Here is a 19560-nt window from a genome sequence, read left to right as displayed (position 1 = left end):
CCTGGGACCCCGCTTGCTCTGAGCCACGCTGACAGGTGGGTGGTAAGACGCCCCCAGGGCCACTTCTGGAAATTAACCACCTCCCAATTTTCAGTGCGCCCTTCCGTACACTCTGGTGTGAAATGTTTCTTTCCAGTGCTTTTCCCCAAGGCGACAAGAGCTCTTCCTCAGTCTGTGGGACCCACTGGGAGCCCGGCTAAATACAACTGCTTGGTGGCGACCTCATCTGTTCACACAGGAAGATAAATTCTCTCTGCCCGTACATTACTGTTGTTAGGGCTGCTGTTGTTAAAATATACATTAAAAGGCCCACGCTGTGCCAAGCCTATTTTAGAAAAGAAACCGTTTTCAGGACATGGATCTTAATGAGTTCTTAATTTTTAATTGTGCCTGAGAACATACATTCTTGCCGATGCTTCTGTGTGTTTTCACCAATTTCTTGTCCCGAACATTGTTTGTTTGTTTGTTTGTTTGTTTGTTTGTTTGTTTTAAATATTGTAGCCAGGCTAGGCAGCAAAGGTCTGTAATCTCAGCTACTTGGGAGGCTGAGACAGGAGGTCTGCAGGTTCGAGACTAGGCTCATCTGCTTAGTGAAGCCCTGTTTCAAAATAAAAAATAAAAAGCCGGGCATGGTGGCGCACGCTTGTAATCCCTGCGCTTGGGAGGCTGAGACGGGAGGATCGCACAGGTTAAAAGCCAGCCTCAGCTGGCTTAAGAGACCCTGTTTCCAAACAAAATAAATAAGTCTGGGAGTGTAGCCCGGAGGTAGAAGGCCTCTGGGTTCTATCCCCCAATACCGTAAAAAAATAAATAAATAAAAAATAGAGCTGGAGTGTAGCTCAGAGTTAGAATACCCCTGGATTCAACCCCCAGTACTGCAAAAAATAAAATCAGTAAGGCCCCAGGGTTCAATAGCCCGCTCCCCAAAACAATGTTCTGTCAAAAAAACCTACTGAAGTTGCCCAGCCTAGCATGGCCCAAATCCATGTTCATGTGGAACCCTTTCCCAAATAAGACATTATTAGTATGCTATAGAATTTAACATTTCTAGGATTATACTTTATGAATCAGTCATTAAAACCATCTAATACATGGAGTAATACTATCTAATATATGGAATTTAGGTCAAATAAAACTGAGATGCCAGGATGCAGCATAGTAGGGGGATTCTTAAGAGAATTAAGAAGAAAGCCCGGTGTGGCGGCGCACACGGCACACACCTGAAACCCCAGTACTTGGGAGGCTGAGAATAGAGGATCATGGGTTCAAGGACAGCCTCAGAAAGTAGTGAGACTCTCATCAACCCAGTGAGATCCTGTTTCAAAATAAAAATAAAATAGCCGGGCGTGGTGGCACACGCTTGTAACCCCCGCGCTTGGGAGGCAGAGACAGGAGGATCGCGCAGGTTCAAAGCCAGCCACGCGTGCTGGCTTAAGAGACCCTGTTTCCAAATAAAAATATAAAATAGGTCTGGGAGTGTAGCCCGGAGGTAAAAGGGCTTCCAGGAACCCCAGTACCACCAAAAATAAATAAAATAAATATTAAAATAAAAATAAAATAGGGCTGGATTAAAGCTCGATGGTAGACTGCCTCTGGACTCAATCCCTAGTGCCACAAAAAACACAATTATAAAAATAAAAATAAATAAATAAATAGATAGATAAAAGAACTTAGGAGCACCACTGGGTTCAACCACCAGTACCACACATGCACACACAAGATCTTAATTGCTATTTGTGAATTTCCTAAGCCCATATGTACGGGGATTTCTGTTGTTGTTGTTGTTTCTTTCTTTACTTTTTTTTTTTTTTTTCCTTTTGGTTTTGCAGGGCTGGAGACTGAACCCAGTGCATGCTAGGTAAGCCCTCAAGCCCTCTGCCACTGAGCTACGTCCCCGCGGGATTTTTTTTTCTTTTTCTTTTTTTTTTTTTTTTTTTTTGGTACTGGGGATGGAACCCAGAAACATTCTACCTCTGAGCTACATCCCCAGCCCTGTTTTTTTATTCTTTATTTTGAAACAGGGTCTCACTGAGTTGCAGAGGGTTTCACTAAGTAGCTGAGGCTGCCGGCAAAATGCAATCCTCCTGTCTCAGCCTCCCGAATGCTGGAATTATAAGCGCGCGCCGCCACGCATTGTCTTTTGATTTTGGTGAATTTTTGTTGTTGTTTGGAGTTTTTGTTTGTTTGCTTGTGTTTAAGCAACAAAGAGAGGGGACGCCATGTCAGAATCCTGAAACCACACTGAGTAAGAAAAGTTAAAGAAATATCCCTTTTCCTCTATGGAAAAACTAGAACCCAAACAGGGTACATTCTGGCCTTTTATAGCCTCCCTGTGAGCCCCCAGCACACCTGGAGATTCTTTCAAAATAATCCCCTAGATACAGACTCCCGCAGTGTTCTTGGAAGTGAATTCAGTGCTCAGGAGAAAGGACCACCCAGTCCACACCTGCTCTACCACTGACGTCCCACTCTCGCCCCCAAAGACAGCCGTGCAGCCAGGACACTCTGCACTAGCAGGTCCACCTGGCCCGCAACCTTCCGCGGACCCTTGGAAAAGAGCTAACAGAAAAAAATAAAAATGCACACAACCATTGCCCTTGAGAACCAGAAAGCTAAACTAGCAGCCTCCGGTTATGCGAAATGACTCACCTGGACTGGTTTTTATTCGATGAAAACACTTTATGAAAGTCACTGCAGGTGTGTCTAACACCTGGGCTGAGGACAGGAAGCGGGGAGTAGCCCAATGAAAGGGGTCGCGCTTAGTCCTTCTCCCCCAGACACCTTGGCGAAAGTGAGACAGTGTCTGTGTTAAAACACCTCCCGCACGCCCGTAATCCCAGTACTTGGGAGGCTGAGACATGAGGATCCTGGGTTTGAGGCCAGCCTCAGGAATGCAGAGAAACTCTCAGCAACCTAGCAAGACCCTGTTTCGAAATGAAATAATAAAAATGGCTGGGAGTGTAGCTCAATAAATCCCCAGTACCAATAAATAAATAAATAATAAAAAAAATAGAGCCGGGGATGTGGGTTCAATTTCCAGTACCAAAAGAAAAACAAAACACCTGACAGGTGCCCTGGATGTCCCAGCCTACCTGTGACTCCCTGCCTACCCACCCTGCCCCTCTCCACAGGGTAAGGCATAAAAAGCCACACGAATACAACGCAGGAACGTGGCGTTGAACCCGTCTCAGGCTGCTCATGACGCTCAGCAGAGGAGCAGGCAAATGGGTTTCTGCAAAGGCTAATTGATTCATTGCATGATCACCTGCCGCTCCTTCTAGTTACCATTTTCTGAGAGAATCTGGACTCGTGCAAACACTCGGTTCTTGTTTTACCCCGTAGGATAGTTTACATTTCAGGGGTCAGGGGGAGGGCTTCACAGTTTGAAGAGGACTATGAAAAATGAACGAATACAGGCTGACAAATAGTTCTCAAATTCTCTTCTGCCCACAGAATTTGCGTCCCTTCTGCTGACATTTGTCAAATGTCAGCAGGCCCTTTCTATCTATCATCTTCCTTACACAGAATGGCCTGAAAAACTGTGACGCTCTGTATATCTGCTTCCTATTACCTAAAAAAATAAAAAAATAAAAAAATTGGGGGGAGACTTTTCCAAAGGAAAGGAAATGAAAGGCAAAATATATCTCATGAAAGCCCAGTCGGTGAGCTTTTTCTAAATATCTGATTTTTGACTTAAGATTTCAGCACGGGCTTAATTCCATCACCAAGAATTACTAGGATCACAAAGTATATATACATATCGTTGAACAAGAGTCAGCTGGCCATGGTAGCGCACGCCTGTAATCCCAGTACTTGGGAGGCTGAGACAGGAGGATCACAGGTTTGAGATCGGCCTCGGCTAGCTAATGAACAAGAACCTAGCAAGAACATTTCAAACAAGAACTAAAATAGGGAGCCGGGCGTGGTGGCGCACACTTGTAATTTCAGCATTCGGGAGGCTGAGACTGGAGGATCGCAGTTCGTGAACAGCCTCAGCTACTTAGTGAGGCCCTCCGCAACTCAGAGAGCCTACTTCAAAATCAAGAATCCGAAGTAGGGCTGGCGGTGTAGCCCGGAGGTAGACTGCCCCTGGGTTCCATCCCCAGTACCCGCAAAGCAAACTAACTAAAATAGGGCGGGAGGTGTAGCTCAGGGGTAGAAGGCCCTGGGTTCAACCCCCAGTACCAAGCGAACAAACAAACAAGTCTATCCTGAAAATTTTCACTATCAGCCCAAGTACTCAGAAAGAACATTCCAAGAGAGAAAACGTAAGGTTTTCCAATCCATTAGATCTCGCCAGACTGTCATCCTAAGGACCGCACCTTGGGAAGCAGAATTTGCTACTTAAAATGCTGCTGTTTGAACTGGCTGGCTGTGTTTAAAGAAGAAAAGGTATCCACTGTGCCTCTAGTTAGTTTACAGCAGATATCCACCTCCGCGTCCTCACACTCTCACAGGAAATGAAAGCGATACGGAAGTGTCAAAACAAAAATCATCAGAGCCCATATGTACAAAATGACTTCCTCTTTTTCTGGTATATTCAATACCCTAGGGAGCAGAAGAATTGAAAGAGATCTTTTGGGGCTGTTGGTTCCAAGAAATGAAAATATTTTTCTGTTAAAAATAAGTAATTTCTGAGCTGGGCATGGTGGCACACACCTGTAATCCCAGTACTTAGGAGGTTGAAACAGGAGAATTGAAGTTTCAAAGCCAGCCTCACCAATTTAGCAAGACCTTCAGCAACTGAGACCCTGTTTAATAATAATAATAATAATAATAATAATAAATTAGCCAGGCATGATCATGCATGTCTCATCCCAGTACCTGGGAGGCTGAGACAGGATGATCACAGGTTCGAGGACAGCCTCAGCAAGTAGCGAGACTCTCATCACCCTAGCTAGACCCTGGGTTTTTTTTTTTTGTTTTTTTTTTTTTTGGGGTGTGTGTGTGTGTGTGTGTGTGTGTGTGTGTTTCGTGGTACTGGGGTGGAATCCAGAGGCTTTCTACCTCCGGGCTATACTCCCAGACCTTTTTTATATTTTATTTGGAAACAGGGTCTCACTAAGTTGCTGAGAGCCTCACTAAGTAGCTGAGGCTGGCTTCGAACCCGTGCGATCCTCCTGTCTCAGCCTCTCAAGCGCGGGGAATACAAGCGTGCGCCACCACGCCCGGCTTGGCTAGACCCTGTTTAAAAATAAAAAATATGGCTGAGGGTGTAGCTCGGAGGTAGAATGCCTTTGGATTCAATCCCCAGTACCACCAAAAAAGAAAAAAAAAAGAAAAAAAATCTTAAAATAGTTTACATGCTATTCAAACAACTATGCTATATAGAAAGCAAAGTGCTCAGGAGGAACTTGGATTGGAGGTTACAGTCTGGGAGGACCTGATTCAACCAATGATCAAGCGCTGTGCCTTCCTCCTGGCAGCAGGCTCAGCTCCCTAACAAAGGATATCAAATGTCTTCCGATTTTCGTGACCTTAAAGTCCAAGACTCCTCATTCGATTTCACGCTACTCCTCCATGAAGATTTTAGGGCAGCCTGATGGGACACCAGGCCACAGTCCACACAAGCCAAAGCCGGGTTCGCGAGGGGACCTCAGCCCTTCCATTTTGCTGGTCTAGGTCAGGAAAATGGGGCCGCGGCGGGGGTGGGGGATGTTTATGCTGCCACCTGTTGGCCGTATTGAGGAAGCACAGCACAGAGGCAGAAAAACGAGAACTTGAGGCAGGTTCATCCTTTAATATGAATATATTAAGACCCATCAGTGCTTCTCTTTCGTGTGTTTGTGTGATTTGGGGCTTGATACACTTGCATGTGTATTCTGGAGGGACGTTTTACCTCCAAGATACGCACCCAGCCCTTTGTTTTCATATAGGGTCTCACTAAATGACCAAGGGTCTCTCTTCATTGCTGAGGCTGGTCTTGAACCTGAGATTCTCCTGTCTCAGCCTCCCAAGTACTGGATTGCAGACGATGCCTATAAATGTCACTTAAGTCACTTAAGTGGTGGCAGGGAAGCTGTCAGACCCTTTGGAGAATATTATAAAACCCTGGGCCTTCTCCGGGGGCGGGGGGGGGGGATAAAAACACATATATCGGCCGGGGTGGTGGCGCACGCTTGTAATCCCCGCGCTTGGGAGGCAGACAGGAGGATGGCGCAGGTCCGAAGCCAGCCACGTGCGCTAGCTTAGGAGACTCTGTATCCAAAAAAAAAAAAAAAAAAAAGTAAAAATAGGTCTGGGAGTGTAGCCCAGAGGTAGAAGGGCATCCAGGAACCCCAGTACCACCAAAAAAAACCCCACATATATCAAAGTTTTGTGTTTGTGTGTGTGTGTGTGTGTGTTACTGAGGCTGGAACCCAGGGGGATTCTACGTCTGAGCTATACTCCCAGCCCTATTTTATTTTTTATTTGGAAACAGGGTCTCACTAAGTTGCATAGGGCCTCATTAAGTTGCAGAGGCTGGTCTTGAACCTGTGATCTTCTTGTCTCAGCCTCCCAAGAACTGGGATTACAAGTGTGTGCTACCACACCCAGCTACACCAAAGACTTTTGTAGACAAATTTAGATACCTGAATCCAATCGTTCACCCAAATTTTGTGTGTGTGTGTGTGTGTCTGAGGATGGAACCCAGAGGCATTCTACCTCCGAGCTACACCCCCTGCTCTATTTTTTATTCTTTATTTGAAACAGGGTCTCACTAAGTTGCAGAGGGCCTCACTAAGTAGCTGAGGCCGTCCGCGAACCGCGATCCTCCGGTCTCAGCCTCCCAAATGCTGGGATTACAAGCGTGCGCCACCACGCCCGGCTCATTCCCCAATTTTTATAGATAGACTAAAAAGACAGCAGATCAACCTCTTTTTTGTGCTGTGTCAAAAATTCTGTAAGATGGGGAAAAAAAAGCAGGCATTCTGGGGAGTAATTAGACTGTAAAATTATTCAGAGTAAATTTTTGACATCAAATGAGTTTTCATTCAAAATTGGTCATTACTGAAAGAAAAAAACAACTTGAAACATTTTCCTGCAACTGGGAATGTTTGGATTTCCTTTCAAAGTTAATCAATGGGAAAGGCTCCCTGGGAATTCTGGGTGGTATTTCCAACAGAAACATTATGCCTTTGACACCTCTATTGTTGATGTCTTAAATCCTCTCACCACAGTGGAGTTTGGGATCCGGTGACAGGGTCTTGGACACATGGTCTGTTTGTTTAGCTTGCAGAAATGTCTCCTGTGCTTCCACGAAGGGTTCCGAAGCACAGATTGCCCGGAGCTGTCAGCTGCCTCTAAGATGTTTTGAACATATCCCAGTGCTCTCCAAATGTGAAGGCCGCCCACCCCATCCCCCAAACAAAGCCCTTCCTACCGAAGGGAGGAGAAGCTGATGCAGTCCTTGGAGCCCCAGAGTAACTGCTCAGACTAACCGGCGGCGTTCCTCCCTAATGCAGTGATTTGCAGACACCTAAAGAGGCATCGATTGGCCCCTTCCATCGACACACAGGTCCTCTCCCCCGCAGTGTGACCAGGGCATTAACCCAGCAGCTCCCGAAACCCCTCTCCCCTTCCCCTTTACAAAATTAGCACTCGCCGTGTGTGTGTGCATGTGTGTGTGTGTAGAACCCAGAGGCATTCTACCTCTGAGCTACACCCCCAGCCCAATTTTATTTATTTATTTATTTTTTATTTATTTATTTTATTTTGAAACAAGTTCTCACTAAATTGCCGAGGGCCTCGCCAAATTGCTGAGGCTGGCTTCACACCTGCGATCCTCCTGTCTCAGCCTTCCCCAGTCCTGGGATTACAAGGTAGGCGACCACGCCCAGCTTGACAATGAGCCCTCTCTTTTCCATTTCTTTCCCCCTGACACTAGCCACCTGCTTAGGAAGCGAGCCGCATCCAGGGACATAGTCTTGTCACTCCGACTGCCTAGAGGAGCAAGGTCTCCTGTCCTGCTTTTTGTTCTCATTAAGTATGATTTTTATCTGTGCCAGTCTTCTCATAACTCTCACATAGCGTGTTATTCCACCAGCATGCAATATTTGCTCTTGAGAAATAAATCATCATCATTTTATGGGAGGGAGAAAGGTTCCCGGTTGCCGAACACGTGTCACTACCCCCCCCCCCCAGCAACCGTCCAGGTCCCTGGGTGATGAAGCGGTGGGTCCTGACGGTGCTGCGCGCCCGGCTCCGGGCTGTTTCAGGAGGTCTTAGGTTTTATTAATGCAATAAAATGAAGCTGTTACAGTTATCTACAGTATGTAATTACATGTGCAGATTATTGATATTGCTCACGCGATGCTTGAGTTTGCTTTTCCATTAATAGAAACGACATTTTATACATTAATTAAACAAAGAATTAATGATGGTTCACACAGTCTGTGTACAAGTATACGATGTAAATGCAATTATGCTCATCATAGAGCCGTCCTCTCTTTAGCAATAGGCTTTGTTCCAAAAGATGATTTTAAATGCATTTGGTCATAGAAATAAAATGAACCCAGTTTTATAAGAGAACAATGGTGTTCAGCCTGGCATCAGGCCTCACCCTTCTTGCATTTTAATTTTTATAAAATTTCACGTTGAGCTATTTACATTTTGACTATATTTATGCAGCACCAAAATTATTTAGAACAATGAATACAAACTCAACTTGTCTAAAACAAACCCATGTGATTTTTTTAATCTTTTTTGGGGGGTGTTGTTTTGTTTTTGTTTTGGGGTTTTGTTTGTTTGTTTGTTTTGCCAGGGATTAAACCCTAAGGCATTCTACCTGCAAGCTATACCCTCAACCCTATTTATTTCTTTCTTATTTGGAAACAGGGTCTCACTAGGTTGCTGAGAGCCTCACCAAGTTGCCAAGGCTGGCTTTGAACCTGTAAGCCTCCTGTCTCAGCCTCCCAAGTACTAGATTACATTACAAATGTGCACCACCATGCCCTGCTCATCCCAGCCCCCCATTTTTGTACTGAGGATTAAACAGGGCGAGCTACACCCTCAACCCTATTTTATTTTTTAGTTTGGAACAGAATGTCACTAAATTGCAGAGAGCCTCACTAAATTGGTGAGGCTGGCCGTGAACCTGCAATCCTATCTCAGCCTCCCAAGTACTAGGATTACAAGCAGGCACCACCTGTCAGGGAACATGGAAAAAAGGAAACACAGACAGACCAGAACAGGCTTTAGTGAGTAAAGCCTGGGAGGGGGAACTACTGGGAAAGAGAGTCCACAAGAGTCAGAAGAGGTCCTTTCCTTATAGACGAGGGGCTTTCTGCTTGTTTCTTTGTGGGCTTTCTGCATCCAGACTCCTGAAATGAGAGTGGACCTAACACTCTTCCTCCCTGCATCCTGTCGCCATTCCCTGAGCTCTGCAGACCCGACCTGACATGGACTGAACCCTAAAATCTCTGAAAGATGTGAGCAAATAAGTCTGCCTTCCTCTGCGCTGTGTGGTCAGTTGTTTTGGATCACCGCAGTAAGGATGCTGACTGAGACATCATCATTCAACTGCCCCATCTGACCCCTCGCCAGGCTTTGCTGGGTTCGCTTCTCAGCTTTCTCTGGGGTCTGCCCACCTCTCTCCAAGTCCCTCATCGCACTCTGGTTTGAACTACGTCCTCTCTTGCCTGGAACTCCACAGTGGTCCCAAACCCGTCTTCCCACACCACCCCCGGTCCACAGCACGCCTCCTTTCCATGTCGTAGTAAGGGAGAGATGTGCGATCCGCCCGTGCCTCCCTCTCCCCGGGGGAAGCATTCCCATCACTTTCGCTGACCTTCAGATAAACAGGACATTCCTTCCCACAACTTCTGTGGGGTGCGGCGAGGGGTATCGAGGGGTATGCTGGGGAATGAACCCAGGGGCGTTCTACCTTCTAGCTATACCCCCAAGCCTTTTTAATTTTTTATTTTGAAACAGGGTCTCACTAAGTTACTTAGAGCCTCACTAAGTTGCTGAAGTTAGCCTCAAAGCTTTGATCCTCCCGTCTCAGCCAAATTCTGGGGTTGCAGGTATGGGTCAGCATTCCTGGTTTATATTCTTAAATAGGTGTGTATATGTGTGGGAATATGTTTCTGGGGATTGAACCCAAGGAGGGGATTCTACCTCTGAACTATACCCACAGCTTTACTTTATTTTATTTTGAAACAGGGTCTCACTAAGTTGCTGAAGCTGGTTGTGAACCTGCAACCCTCTTGTCTCATCCTCTCAAATACTAGGATTACGGGCATGTACCACCACATCTGGCTCTGTTTATTTTCTGAAGAAGGGTCTCACTAAATTGCTGAAGGTCTCTTTAAGTTGCTGAGGCTGGCCTGGAGTCTGAAATCCTCCTGCCTCAGCCTCCCAAGTAGCTGAGATTATAGGTATGTACCGCAGTGACAACAGTCTAAGTGTGTGTGTGTGTGTGTGTGTGTGTGTGTGTGTGTGTGTGTTACTGGGGATTGATCCCAGGAGCATTCTGCCCCTGAGCTATACTCGCCCCCCCTATTTTATGTTTTATTGTGAAATAGAGTCTCACTAAGTTGCTGAGGCTGGCCTCAAACCTATGAACCTCCTGTCTCAGCCTCCCAAAGACTGGGATTATAGGCATGCACCACTATGCCCAGCTTTAGTCTAGGTTTTTTAAAACAAATAGCCAGGTGATTAAAATTGGAATCCTGCCCATTTCACATGAAATGGAGTGTTAGGGGAGTTTTTTACCTTCAGTCATCAAAAAATTCCTATTCCAATTTTAATCACCTGGCTATTTTCATTAGAGCTGAAGGAGCCAGGCGTAGTGGCACACATCTGTAATTCCAATACTTGGGAAGCTGAGACAAGAAGATGACAGGTTCAAGGCCAGCCTCAGCAAGTAGGGAGACTCAGCAACCTAGCAAGACCCTGATTCAAACTAGAACTAAAATAGGACTGGGAGTATAGGTTGGAGGAAGAATGCCCTTGAGTTCAATCTTCAGTACCACAGAGAGAGAGAGAGAGAGAGAGAGAGAGAGAGAGAGAGAGAGAGAGGGAGAGAGAGAGAGAGGTTGCCACCTTTAATTCACAATGGAGAAGAGAGGAGGGAGGCCAGCAGGTGCAGCAAGGTAGATGCTCTGTGTCCACCAACCTAGGCACCTGGTTGTTTGATTTAATTCACACACAAGCAAGGCCACTTGGGTTTTATCTTCATTTTACAGATTAAAACCCTGACCTGCCGGGCACGGGGGCGCACACCTGTAATTCCAGTGCTTGGGAGGCTGAGACAGGAGGACTGTGCATGTGTGAAGCCAGCTCTCAGCAACTTAGTGAGACCCTGTTTCCAAATAAAATATAAAAATAGGTCTGGGAGGATAACCCGGGGGTAGAAAGCCCCTGGGTTCCAGCCCCAAAGCCACAGAAAGAAAGAAAGAAAAGAAAGATGGGGCTAGGGGTGTAGCCTGGAGATAAATGCCCCTGGGTTCAATCCTCAGTAACACACACACACACACACACACACACACACACACACACACAACACACACACATCACTGCTCTAAAAATGTTTATACTTTTTACTGAAGCTCTGCAGTGATTAGCAGGCTGGCCTGACACCTAAGCCCCCGGCTGACACCCAGAGTCTCACCATGAGCGCCCCAGCCTCACCTAGTCCTTAGGAACCACTTTTCCAAATTACTGCCCGATGGTAGAATTTTTTTCTTTTCTTTTCTTTTCTTTTCTTTTCTTTTCTTTTTCTTTCTTTCTTTCTTTCTTTCTTTTCTTCTTTCTTTCTTCTTTTTGTGGTACTGGAGATCGAACCCAGGCGCATTCTACCTCTGAACCACACCCCCTCAGCCCTATTTTGAAACAGGGTCTTACTATGTGGCTAGGGTCTTGCTGATTTGCTGAGGCTGGCCTTGAATCTGCAATCCTCCAGTCTCAACCTCCAAAGTACTGAGATTACAGACCTGTTACCACCATACCTGGCTGGTATAATTATTCTTACTTTTCTATCAATGCTTTCCTTCCCTTTTATCTTCTAGAATGCTAAAATTTATCTCGTGACACAGTCACCTCCTGTCCTAGCTGCTGGTCTTTGTGGTCAAGGATGTATTTCTCAGGGTTTGATACCCCAGCTCTCCTGGGGGCTGCGGCTCTGTCTCCGACCCTGCCCGTGATGCTCGGGGCCCTCCCTGGAGTGTGAAATTTGACAGAAAAGAAGAAAGAATAGGAGAGGAGAGGAGAGGAGAGGAGAGGAGAGGAGAGGAGAGGAGAGGAGAGGAGAGGAGAGGAGAGGAGAGGAGAGGAGAGGAGAAAAAGACTGAAATATGCATGGAAATTTGGTCTGCATGGCTGATAACTGCACAGGTATTTTAGAACCTTCTATAAGAACAATAAACCTGTACCAATGATGGCAGAGGACACCAAACTAATGACCACAATAATTCACTGTCCTGTCTAAAAAAATTCAGCAAAGTCAAAACTTTGGAACAGAATAAACTAAGGGGTGACATTAGATAACCTCCCACAAACTTCCAGCACACACCCCAACTACTAAGAAGCACAACTATATTTCATATTCTTTTATAGTTTAAATTTTTTTCCCTCTTGAAACAACTTTAAAATCTCAGGAAAGCCCAATGTGGTGGTACACTCCTGAAATCCCAATACTTGGGAGGCTGAGACCGAAGGATACAAGGTTCGAGGCCAGCCTCAGTAAATTAGCAAGACCCCCAGCAACTTAGTGAGACCCTGTTTCAAAACAAAAAGGTCTGAAGGTATAGCTCGAAGGTAGACTGCTCCTGTGTTCAATACCCAGTCTAAAAAGATAAATAAATAAAAAATCTCAGGAGAAATTGTCTGAAACCTTAATTTAGAAAAAAAAAAAAAATCTTGGCCGGGCGTGGTGCTCACGCTTGTAATCCCAGCATTCCGGAGGCTGAGACTGGAGGATCACGGTTCGCGGGCTGCCTCAGCTACTTAGTGAGGCCTCTGCAACTCAGTGAGGCCCTGTTTCAAATAAAGAATAAAAATAGGGCTGGTGGTGTAGTTTGGAGGTAGAATGCCCCTGGGTTCCATCCCCAGTACTGCAATAAATAAATAAATAAATAAATAAATAAATAAATAAATAAATAAATAAATAAATAAATTTAATTTTAAAATCTTTCTTTCTTGAACTTACCTAATATGATTTTTGCTTTTTCAATTTACTTTTTTTTTTTTCCCCCTCTTTGGTCTTGTTGGTACTGGGGGTGGAACCCAGGGGCATTCTCCAGCCCTTTTTTATTTTTTGTTTTGAAACAGGATCTCAGTAGGTTGCTGAGAGTTTCACTACTTTGCTGAGGTTGTCCTCAAACCTGCGATCCTCCTATCCCAGCCTCCCACGTACTGGGATTTCAGGCTGGCACCAGCACACCCAGCTACTTTTTACATTTTTGAGTATGGAGATTTTAAGATTAGAACAGCAAGACTGTCCTCTTCGTAACTCAGAAGAACACCCCATGAGGGTCTGGTCAAAATGTTAGCCCTAAACCAGCATGTAACTCACATTTAGTTAGAGCAAAAACAACCGAGATTTCTTTTCCCCAGAAGCCAGCCTTCACTGAAGGAGCTCATCGGCCAGTCTGCTCCTGACTGGGAATGCTGGCCTGGCAGAGCAACGCACCCTAGAGAGAGAGACTAGCATCCTTGGGAGTTTGTTTGTTTGTTTGTTTGTTTGTTTGTTTGTTTTGATACTGGAGATTAAACCCAGGGGTATTCTACTTCTGACCTACACCCCGAAACCTACTTTATTTTTTTTTGTTGTTTTAAAGAGTCTCATCTTATGTTGCTGATCCTGTCCTTGAACCTGCGATCCTTTTCTCAGTCTCCCAAGTACTGACATTACAGGTGTGCACGGGCTTCGTCCATTTTTTTTTTTTTTCCCCTGTACTGGGGATGGAACCCAGGGCCATTCTACCTCCGAGCTGCACCCCCAGCCCTATTTTTTATTCTTTATTTTGAAACAGGGTCTCACTGAGTTGCAGAGGGCCTCACTAAGCAGCTGAGGCTGTCCGCGAACCAGGATCCCCTGTCTCAGCCTCCCGAATGCTGGGATGACAGGCGTGAAAGAATGTGAAGCGATAAATTTATTCCCAGATGCTGAGAGCGGCTTTTGTTTATTTGTTTGTTTGTTTGTTTGTTTGTTTGTTTTCTGTTGGGAACCTCTGCATAAGAAACGAAGGAGATGGAGGCGCTGGCTACACCGCTGCTCGCCACCTCCTGGGGTGGGGCTACCTACTCCTCCTGCCCCTTCCCCCACCATCAGCACCTCTCCTTTGCTCGGATTTCATCAGATTAATATGTAACCAAAGAAATGCAAGAAATAATTTCCCAATCTGCATGCCTCGGCAACTTTTAAATTCCTTTAGCTTGGTAGCAACCACCAGCCAGACTTTTCCCCACTCTGACATATTTATTCCTCCTCTTCAGATTCCAGACCATTCCAAGAGGTGGGCAAAAATACAACAGAAGCAGAAGGCTTGTCTACAGTCCTCACATGCTTTACATACCCTCAAAATATGTGGCTTATTAACGACTGATTTTCCGCCCTCTTCAATAAGCTTTTATTAGCATGCCACTCCTTAACTTTTACATGTCAAACCCTCTTGAACCGCGCTCGTCCCCTTTATGATTTTTAATCTAAAGGCAGAGCGGTATTTATATCCCTCACAATAAGACAGTGAATTGTTTTAAGATTCTCCCGGCTGGATGTGATAAAGAAAGAAGGAACCTTACAAAATGATAAATATTTTCATTAAAAACTTTAAAACTAAAAGTTTCAAGATAGGTTCTCCTCTCTTATTTCTTGTCAAAACATGACTTAGGACCCAAAACTAATCTACTTTCAATTTTATTCCATATTTCAGCGCTGTCGCGGTACTCAGCCGAGAGTATTGGAATACGATCATTTTTTATTTTGTTGATGTTACAGACAGCTTTATTTCACCAAGCAATCTTACACTACGTCTACCAGTGGCGGGGCAAAGAGGTCAAATCGTCTATCCTTACAGGTAGAGAGCTTATTAAATGGCGCGTCTATTAAACCCGATGGACAACATAAAGAAACATCGCAGCAAAAGACTTTTAACATAGTTCAATGGAGATATGGCTCGAAAGGATAGTAAATAATTTAAACGGAAACCAATAGGGAATTTGTTATATTTTTACTAGCGTCTTCGAAATTATATTTCAAACAAAGTAATGAGAATAGAGAGACACACAGAAGCTACAGAGAGCAGCCCAAGTTTTACAAACCTCACGCCGTTAAGTATTTTCTCTTGGCAAATCCACGGGGACATGAGGCTTCTGCTCAAATCTAAACATTCATAAATCAACAATGTTATCGCAAAACTCATTTGAAATAATCTACCCATAAATATTGTATACTTGTGAAGAGATATAACGACATTTTTTAAATTATCTTCCCAACTGCCTTTTTTTGTCTTTTTGGAAGATGGCTAATTTTTAAATTCTATTTATGAATTAAGACAAAAACTTCACTTCTAGAAAAAAAAAATGACACTAGAAGGATTAAACAAAAGTGACATGGGAGAGCTCGGGGCTGGGTCTCAGTGACAGGATCCTTGCCTAGCATGCTGGGTTTGATCCCCGGCACTGAAAAAAAGGAGAAAAATCTAAATGTGATTCTAAAAAACATGTTAAAGCATCGTTTGAGTGTTCTTTCCTTTTTATGTGTCCCTAACTCTTCATTGTAAAACATCAAACCTGTCAGTCTTTTCATCACAATCTTCTCTCACATACTTAACTGTGTTTACAAAAACTAAAAAGCAACAAATGGCATCCATGAAAGAGAACCCAACTTCTTTTCCTTCCTCTTTCTTTCTTTCTTTTCTTCTTCTTCTTTTTTTTTTTTTTTTTAACTGGGGGCATTCTACTCCTAAGATGCACTCCAGCCCTATTTTATTTTTTTTATTTTAAAACAGGCTCTCACTAACTTGATGAGGGACCTAAGTTGTTGAGGTCGGGCTCAAACCTGCGCTCCTCCTGCCTTAGCCTCACAAGTACTGGGATTCCAGGTAGGTGTGCACCACCATACCCAGCTGAGACTCAATTTCTTATCCTCAGAGGCAAGCTGTGTTATTTTACCAAAATGGCAAACTGAATCTGTAACTTCTAGTAATTTTTATCATGAGCCGGGTGTGGTGGCACATGCTTGGAATCCCAGCATCTGGGAGGCTGAGAGGAGGATTGCAATTCACAGACAGCCTCAGCTACATAGCCAGGCCCTTCACAACTCAGTGAGACCCTGTTTCAAAATAAAGAGTTGAGCCGGGCGTGGTGGCGCACGCTGGTAATCCCAGCGCTTGGGAGGCTGAGACAGGAGGATCGCGCAGGTTCAAAGCCAGCCTCGGCTACTTAGTGAGGCTCTCGGGAACTTAGTGAGGCCCTGTTTCCAAATAAAGTATAAAACAGGTCTGGGAGTATAGCCCGGAGGTAGAAAAGCTCCTTAGCACCACAAAAATAAATAAATAAATAAATAAACAAACAAATAAGAGTTTAAAATAGAGCTAGGGGTTAGGTCAGAGGTAGAATGCCCCTGGGTTCCATCTTCAGTACTTATAATAATAATAATAATAATAATAATAATAATAATAATAATTTTTGTCATAAGCCAGCTGTAGTGGTGCACACTGACAATCGTGGTACTTGGGAGGCTGACACAGGAGGATTAATGGTTGGAGGCCAGCCTCAACAATTTAACAAGACTCACAGCAACTTATCAAGACCCTGTTTCCAAATTAAAAAAAAAAATAAAAAGAGCTGGGGTATAGCTTAGAAGTAGAAAGGCCCTAGGTTCAATCCCCAGTACCACAAAATCAATAATCTTAAATACTATATCTTTTAATCTTGGAATTGGGCCCCTAGTCTCTTACCAGAAAACCAGGTCTCTGGTATCTTATCAAGAATATCAAATCCCTGATCAAGGGGTTCTCGGGAGATTCGCCTGGCGGGATAATTAATAAGATCTCAAAACATAAAAACCACGAGCTGTTAAAGTTCACAATTACCTGCCCTCATGGCTCCACTCGGAACGCGCCGTCCTTGCCCGAGCCCGCAGTAAATCATCTACCTAAATGTATTTGCACCCAATCACTTTTTAAAGTCACAATCTTCGTAGTGTCAACTTGTCAAGGGTCAAAGGGAAGAGCAGGCAAGATTCCCAAATCAATCTGCTTGTAGAAGCCGTCTCGTTTCATTTCAAATTACCTGCCGCCTTGGAAGCGGGCTTCGGACAAACTGCCTCCCTCCATAAACCGTGACAGCGCGGGCTGAGCTTCTGCGATCATTCACAAGGGGCAGGTCCTGCCCGGTCTGTCATTAACTACTTTTAAATGGCCGGCAGGGTTAAGTGATCTTGCAGGGCGGCCGCAGATATAAATACTGTTTGGACAGTTGAATGTCAAGGGACATCCTCTGGGATTAAAACCGTGTAACCCGATCGGACCGTGGTCGATGTGAGGACCGGGGTGCTTTGGTGCTGTTACGTGAAGTGGTGCCCATACATAGGTTTTTTTTGAGAGCGACCCTCTCGGAAATCCAGTGTCTGCGTCATGTAACTTCTGGGCGGTGTTCTGAGAATAGTAAAAATAACTTTGTACATTCAAGAGTTTTTCCCTTCCAGAAAGCGGCGTTCTGCTAGAGTTTGCATCTGTCCTGGCAAGATCGGGAAACATGAGCGGATGGAGGGTGCAGGCCTTGGGCTTCCAGGACGCACCTGCCGCTGTCCGGGTTGGGGCAGCTGGATGCAGTGATTCGTGCACAGCAGAGCCACGGGTAGAAAAAAATAAGCCCCAAACACTTAACGCTTCGCCCTTCTAGTGCTCATTCCTGGAGGTAAACTCTACAACATCTAAAAATAACACGGAGCTAGGTGTGGCGGCGCACGCCTGTGATCCTAGGTATCAGGGAGGCCAGATTCAGCAACTGAGTGAGGCTCTTGGCAACTTATGGAGACCCTATTTCAAAAATCGTAAAAATGAGGCCGGGGTGGAGGTCAGGGGTACAAAGCCCCTGAGTTCAATCCCCAGTACCACCTAAATAAATAAAGGTAACCCGCGATACTTCCTGAGTGCTCAGTACATGCGAGGCACTGTGCTAAGGGCTTGGTATGCACGGCTTCGCGTGAGTCTCGCAAGCTAATGAAGATTCCATCTTATCCTAGTAGACAGGCGAGTGCATTGTGGGTCAGAGCAGGCAGTGACCGGCCTCGCGCACACCGGCGACGATGCGGAATAGGAGCGCATCTCGGAATTCTAGAAGGAGCCCTCTCGACTCTGATGCCAAGCCACCTCCATGACCACTTCCTCCTGTGAGAAGTTCTACTTGCTTGACTTAAAAAGTGTTTGTAGAGCCAGGCGCGGTGGCGCGACGCTTGTAATCCCAGCATTTGGGAGGCTGAGACAGGAGGATCGTGGTTCGAGGACAGCCTCAGCTACCTAGTGAAGCCCTTTGCAAACTCAGTGAGACCCTGTTTCAAAATAAAAAATATTTAAAAAAAATAGGGCTGGGGGGTGTGCCTCGGAGGTAGAATACTGCTGGGTTTCTCTCCGGTACTGAAAAAAATGCTTATATATTGGCTAACCTTTCGTGTGGGTGTGTGTTGGGGGGAGTTACCGGAGGTTGAGCCCAGGGGCATTCTACCTCAGAACTATACCCCCCAGCCATATTTTTAAATTTTTGTTTTGAAACAGGATCTAATTAAATTGATGAGAGTATCAACACTTGCTGAGGTTGTTCTTTAACCTGCAATCCTCCTGCCTCAGCCTCCCGAGCACTGGTGTTACAGACACGCATTTCCACATCTGACTGGCTTACCTTTTTTTAACATGCATTAGCCCTGTGCAAAAACCTGCTGAATCAAACTGGGTGTGGTGGTGCGTGCCTGTGATCCCAGTATTGGGAGGTTGAGACAGGAGGGTTGCAGGTTTGAGGACAGCCTCAGCAATTCAGCAAGACCCTCTTCCAAAAGAAGGAGGAGGAGGAGGAGGAGGAGGAGGAGGAGGAGGAGGAGGAGGAGGAGGAGGAGGACATGGTGGAACATCCTTGTAATCCCAGCATTTGGAAGCTGAGACAGGAGGATCACAGTTGGCGCACAGCCTCAGCTACTTGGTGAGGCCCTTTGCAACTCAGTGATACCCTGTTTCAAAAAATAAAGAGTAAAAAAAATAGGGCTTGGGGTGTAGCTCAGAGGTAGAATGTCCCTGGGTTCCATCCTCAGTACTGCAAAATAATAATAATAATAATAATAATAATAATAATAATAATAATAAAGGCTGGGAGTGTAGCTCAGCGATAGAACACACCTAGCACTAAACAAAACAACCCCTGTGAATCTCTAGGAGTTGTTTAGCTGCTTGGAGAGTCAGGGTGAGGCAAGTCCATCTGAAATAGCAGCACCTCTCTGGGGACACGGAGACTTTCCAGAGGGCACCTAGGCACCGCATCTTAAAGAAATCCTCCTCAGAATCCTCCGTGTCCAGATGTTTTCTTTCCTAAAAGCGATCGTCCTGGAAAGTATGCGAATTCTCATCTCTACCCCTTTCACAACAG

Source organism: Muscardinus avellanarius (assembly GCF_963383645.1).
Source record: "Muscardinus avellanarius genome assembly, chromosome: 7".
NCBI classification, from domain to species: Eukaryota; Metazoa; Chordata; class Mammalia; order Rodentia; family Gliridae; genus Muscardinus; species Muscardinus avellanarius.
Note: the sequence above shows the minus strand (reverse complement) of the source record.